Below are 6,126 nucleotides of genomic sequence, written 5' to 3'. Positions count from 1 at the left end.
AACAGCCCCCCCCCCCCGGGGCCCCCGCCTCTGTGCATGTGCGCGACGATTATTATATCTCAAAATATAGTGTGTTTGAGATTAACCCAGATGAATCCACTCAAAAGTCGTCATTTTGAAATCAATAAGACGTTTTCCCCGACTTGTAAGTGTATTGCCAAATGGGTACTACTTGGGGAGGGAGGGGAGGTACATGAGGGAATAAGGAGCCCCCCACCCCCGTCAGTGTTTGGCGGTGTAACACGACGCTCCAGGAGTTGCCATCATCACATGGCAGATGGAAATTTCCACTCAGTCTCTTCGCTTGTTAAATGGGAAGGGTCTCCAACTCTTGTCTCCACTAGTCCGCCGCCTCCTCTCCTCCGCCCGCTACAGCTGTCCGCCGCACCAAGACGTTAGGTAAGACCCCTCCTCCTCCTCCTCCTCCTCCCCCCCCCCCCCCCAGCATTTAAACAGCTAATCCTTTACTTTTTATTTATTTAGATCCTAACCCTGCAGATCTGCTGGTTCATTGTGACCAACACCAGGCTCGCTGGCTGGTGGTTGAGTTCTGATGATTGATCTGACGGGATTAGAGAACGAGACAAATGCCAGATTTGTTTCTGAACTCTTGTGCGTAATGCTTTTGTTTAAAATACTCTTTTTTCATGTTTTGCTTATTATTAGTATCGGATACCTCCGCTGAATTAGCGCATGTTTAGAGAGACAGCAGCGCCATGTGGAGCGCTTCCTACAGGGTGTTGCCTGAAGTCTCTATAAAGCTGCGCTACTCGCCAAACACGCGTCTTCGTTTACTGTGCGCGATGTCGCGCGGTGGCCATTTAGTGTCCGATTTCGCTCGAAAGCACGCTTTCCCCGATTGGGTCAACCAGTTGAATCGTGCATTTATTTTGCGGGGTGAAACTCCGCTGTGTTGTGCACGCTTGCTGCGCTGCTGTCCGCCTTTTGTTTCTGACAGAAAACACACAAAGGCGGACTGGTATCGTTGCCACTTTGAAGCACTTCTGCCGCTGCTTTGTGCTCCCGGCATGTTTGCAAATCACACATTTCACAGATATGAAGTTTCCCCACCCCGAAGGGATCAACATGGGACAGGGGGGGGGGATATGAATAACGGTAGCCTATGATATAGGTCGTGGCTTTATGTAACGGCAGTATAGCGTGATGAGTGTGGCCTGCAGCGCTCACTGAAGGCTAATACATGTGTTATGACCGCAAACTGCTGCAGTATCCGGTTGGAAATATTGTTTTAACTTGATTTCACCTCCAAAAAAAAAAACTCGTGAGCAAAGCTGATGCTCTCCCGTGAACCGTTTGGCTTTCTTTTATGTCATCACTTATCTCATTCGTTTTTGCGTCATTTCTTCTGCTGCTTGGTAATAACTCGGAGGAAGAATTGGGTAAGACAGACATTTATGTCTTAAGGAGGATTTGTTTTGTTGTCACTTTGATACTTTATGTTCATCCTCCTATAAGCATTTTGAAGCAACTCGCCTTAATCCCAGCTGCTCGTGGCTACAAACAAAGACTAGATTGAGCCGGGGAGAATGTCTCAGTGAAGGCATGTGAGTTCAGATTCTATCGTTACCCTTCTGACTGCTAAAAATACCCGGTTGCCACACGGTGACGGTCCACTTTCACCGCTCTGTTCTCCATTTGCACCGTACTTCCACGACAGGAAGAACTGGTCTGGAAATGTCTTCTCTTTAATGAAGCTCCACTTACATCTTTGTCAGATAGCTTTTAAAAATACCTCCAGTGGTAATAATGCCCCAGTGTGTTTTATTGCCACCTTAAAGCTTTGAGGAGCCGCTGTAGTAAAAAGGCTGCATGCACACACGCACATTTGCAGAAGAAACCATTATAGACACATTGCTCGACTGCAACCGAAATGGAGCACGGAGTAAATAAAGTGTAATTAAGTTGATCCAAGTTTAAATGGCAATCTGTAACATTACATTATTAATCCCTCTAGTTTAAAGGGTCACTCTGGCCATTTAGTATTGCACTTCCACAAAAATGGGGGCCATGCAAGAGACGAATTTAAAAGAGAACCGTCAAAATTCAATTAGCAAAAGCTGAGAAATACTGACTTTAAGTCTGTAGTATGGATCCTACATTTCCCTTAATGCACCTGGATGGTGTCTTTTATTAGACCCTCCCTGACCGGTAAACACCTACATCTTTAAAACTCTGACGCTCACATTTGTAACGCCGGCTTTCTGATTTAGAAAAATTAGCTCAAAAAGTCTCGAGACGAAGCTGAGGTGACCCCAGTGACATCACTATGACATCATTCGGGTTATTTTCTCAAACTTAAAAAAGGTCCTTCCAAAGCCACGGTAGATAATATACAGCTGTAGTCACAGGATGAATGGAAGTCCTTATAACAAATAAACTTCATGTGTAAAAATGGTGGTGTGCCCCTTTAATGTATACACTCTAAAACAGACCCCCTCAGTGACTCTGGAAAGCTGCAGGTGAGGGGAAATGCCAGAACAGGTTTGAACACCTGGCAGCAGTGCAGAGCTTGGGTGATTCTCGCTCCTCATTGGCTGTTTTGGGAGACCTGAATGACACTTGCAAGGCCGGACCCCGGTTGAAGCGCCGCTGGTGCTGGCTGAGCCGGGGAGCCAGATGCCATGTCAGTTATCAAAAGATGTGGCTATCACTCACACAAAGACACAGCGAGGCAGTGCCACGAAGGACAGAAACATTTGGCCGTTTTCCAAAACATTTTCCACACATAAAATTGAAATCTGAGAAGGTGGTACACGGTGTGGAGCTGTCTATTTTTTACCTGCTTGATTGCGTAAGTCAATGGAATGGAATGTGCATTGAGCACACTTGTAACGTTCACAAAGCAACGGCATGCACCAAAGCTTTTTTTAAATGTATTTAAAATGTGAACCGTTGATCCTTGCAGGGAAAGTCCCTTATTTTCTCAAAATCCACATGGTGGTCAGGGGGGTCAGAGGTCAGCTACGGGGGTTCAGTGTCTTGCTGAAGATCTTATAAACATGAAGGGGCGTTCGCACACACAGCTGCTTGAGTTTACAACTATCATATTGTGTGTCTAGTAAAGGTAAAAACCTGTTGCAAACAGCCAACATTCAACTTGTGCATATTTATACACTTTATCTACATCTTAACTAAAGAGAATCATAGAATCCGGCAGCCCAAACTGGCTGGAGGTCAGGCTTGTGTTAGGTTTTTAAGAACAAAGGATGAAGGAGCCTGCAGGCCGCAGGTACTCTTCTGCTGCGAGCTTCTTACTGCGCACGCGCATCAGAAGAATGAGCTAGATCCGGTTCAAATTAAAAACAATATTTAATGTACGACACAAAGTTCACTTACAAACTGAATTAACTATCAATAGTAATGTTCTCGAGATCAGAGACCAAATACACGCATCTCCTCACAGTCCGGCGCGGCCAGTTAGCTGAAAATGAGAGCTGCAGTGATCTGAGGTAAACTCCCTAAAACATTGTCTTTTGTATCCCCTGAGAGTCGGAAAGTGTCCGATACTGTCATAAAACGTGTGAATGACCCTCCGTGGCGATTAGTGATTGGCTTCATTTAAATTCTGTCCCCTCCCATTATCGATCCCTTAGCAAAACATCTTGGCTCCTCGCAAAACATCTTGGACTCCTCCTCTCTGTCCTGCTGGTCAGCTTGGCATTTGACCGTCCCACTGGTCCCATCCTCCATCGATGAGGTCGCCTCCATTTGCTGCTGCATGTCTGACACCTCACTCAGAATCCCTATCTGACCCTCAAAACTATTCTTAGTGTTTTAATACCTACAGTGACTATACTTCTATGATTTAATACATTCAATGAGTTAATATACTGTAACATATAATATCCTCTATAAGTAAGAATATTGTAAACCTATAATACATTCCATATGGAAACATATTGTGACTAACATATTTATTATTGTGACACTTCTACTCACCACTAGGGGTGTTATTTAATCCTACTAATAATGCGTTTAATACTGAAATTCTCCACACTTGTCTTTGCTTTCAACATCTCTGACCGCTCTCTGCTAAGAATCTGAAGCGGGATCCAACATGAATCGGCACTGATGAGTAGAATTGCAATCAATAAAGTCGTACCCAATCCTGGGGAGGGATCAGGAAGTGGGAGGTGATGTCATTACTTTCTTTCAACATGGTGGCGTGTCAGCACTAACGTCCAACACCACGGGGCCTCTGTATGACCAGAGCATGGTCCACCAGGTTCATGTTAACTGATGCAACAGAACATGAGTTTTTGACACAGTGAAGATCCCCACACTGTCCTGTAAACGGACACACGGGAGGATGAAATCTGTCAGAGAACAGTGTTTTCTTATTATGTATTTTGAATGACCAAATTGAGGCTTCGCTAAACCCCCGGCCCCTTTGCAACATGTCAAGCTGTCAGAGCTACAATGGAGCCCACACTGTCACTAACTGCACACCCTGAAGCAATATTATCTAATATTTGGGAAAATGGAAAAGCACAGAAGGATCTACAATATGCGTTTGAAGGATATATCCAGGATGTCAAAATGATTCAGCAGCGAAAACAGGTTAAACAGATGAAAGATAGAAGCTAAAGCTACAAATCACAGGGTTAAAGTGAACCACCACATCACCTGGAGATCGAGACATAAAACAAATAAATGAAGGGACAACACTGTTCCTGTAAAGCCGGGTAGGTCTCTATTCACTGTTACAATCATTCAAAAGCTGAAGCAGCATGTGTTTACACTCAGTAGACCTTCAGTGGCTAGCGTAGCATGGAAATGCTAACGATGTACTAACATACTCAGCTAATGTTAGGTCCACAGGTTTTTCTTTCAACCTTTCAGGGTAACGAGTATCACTTTTACACGTTTGACCGTGACTTGCTCCAAAACCACAAAACCAGGTTGAAGGGTCAGTTGACCTAAATGATGTATTCATACTTGCGTAATGTTAAAGAACATGCCGTTCAGCTTCTGCTACACTTAATTTGACCTGCTAGTAGAGATTGTAGAAAGCGTCCTGCCAGTTGAATTGATGAGACGAATTCTGAATTTTGTAACCCACAAAATGTCAATATTTGTCTTTTTTTTTATAGGCAGACACCGAGTACAATATGTTGGATATAGAAACGACAACTAGGGTGAGGACAGGACATGGTGACAGTCTTATATATAATATTTTAGTTATTGTGGATTTCTTTTTTACTTACTTGACATTCCTTACTGATTTATTACTTATTTACTTGTTTTGATCTTGTTTTTTTACTATGTCTCTTGTTTGCACTATAGCATATACTGCTGTAATCCTGTAAATGTCCCCACTGCGGTACTAAGGATTATCTTATCTTGTCTTTAAATAAGCAGTCACATTAGTTCTGGGTATCACCTCATCTGCAGTTTACTTATAAACTTGTAAATGTGCAATGTTCTGTGCCGAGTGTTTGCCATGCTCTGTTTAAGTTGGCCAGCGTTCATCATGATGCAAACGATTCTGTGACTGTGGCGTCCCGCTGAATGAGAACTCTGTGCCAGGTGCTCGGTGGCCAGTGACGTCTCAGTGCAGGTGACTCAGATGTTTAGACAAAAGCAGTGGCTGTGTGCTCTCGAATTACACTGACAGTGGTGTTTTGCTAGTGGACACATGCTGGAAAAACACGGACGGAACGTTCCTTCAGTCAAACAGAAACTAAGGTCATCTAAACAGGTGCTTTTTAAATAACGGACAAAATGACCGTAGGGACATTTTAGTGTCCACCTCCTTCAGGGTTGCACACGAATCGGCCCTCACAACAGGGCCTACCACAATTTTGAAATGGCAGGAGGCACAATCATTTTTTTTTTTGAATCGTCTGTTCAGCCCCTGAAGTCGAGGTCGAAACCTTGAGCTTGAAAAGTATTGAAGTAGTGAAAAAATATTGTCACAAAGCAGGATGCCGTCAGCGGGCAGATCAATTCTGACTGATAAGATGAACGGAGCGCAAGTCCGCACGAACGGGTTGACAAACAAGGTCAGGACACCAGGCTCGTGTACAAAAGGCCAATATAGTGTTTACCAATGGCCCGCTGTTTGCTGAAGTCAGGAGTTTTTGACAGTTTGGTTTGTCTTTG

The 6,126-nt window shown here is 44.0% G+C and overlaps 1 protein-coding gene across 1 annotated transcript in view; it reads left to right on the top strand.

Moving 5' to 3' along the window:
* The first annotated feature begins 215 nt into the window (after positions 1–215).
* The window catches only part of slc38a4 (solute carrier family 38 member 4), a 32,051-nt gene continuing 26,140 nt past the window's right edge, over positions 216–6,126 (top strand). The window contains exon 1 of the mRNA XM_031865860.1: positions 216–399. The gene's annotated coding sequence lies outside the window, so the exon portion shown is untranslated. The remainder of the gene's footprint in view (positions 400–6,126) is intronic.

This window comes from Anarrhichthys ocellatus, unplaced genomic scaffold, assembly GCF_004355925.1.
Source record: "Anarrhichthys ocellatus isolate YVR2014 unplaced genomic scaffold, GSC_Weel_1.0 scaffold33, whole genome shotgun sequence".
Taxonomy (NCBI): domain Eukaryota; kingdom Metazoa; phylum Chordata; class Actinopteri; order Perciformes; family Anarhichadidae; genus Anarrhichthys; species Anarrhichthys ocellatus.
This window is presented reverse-complemented; position numbering and strand designations above follow the sequence as displayed.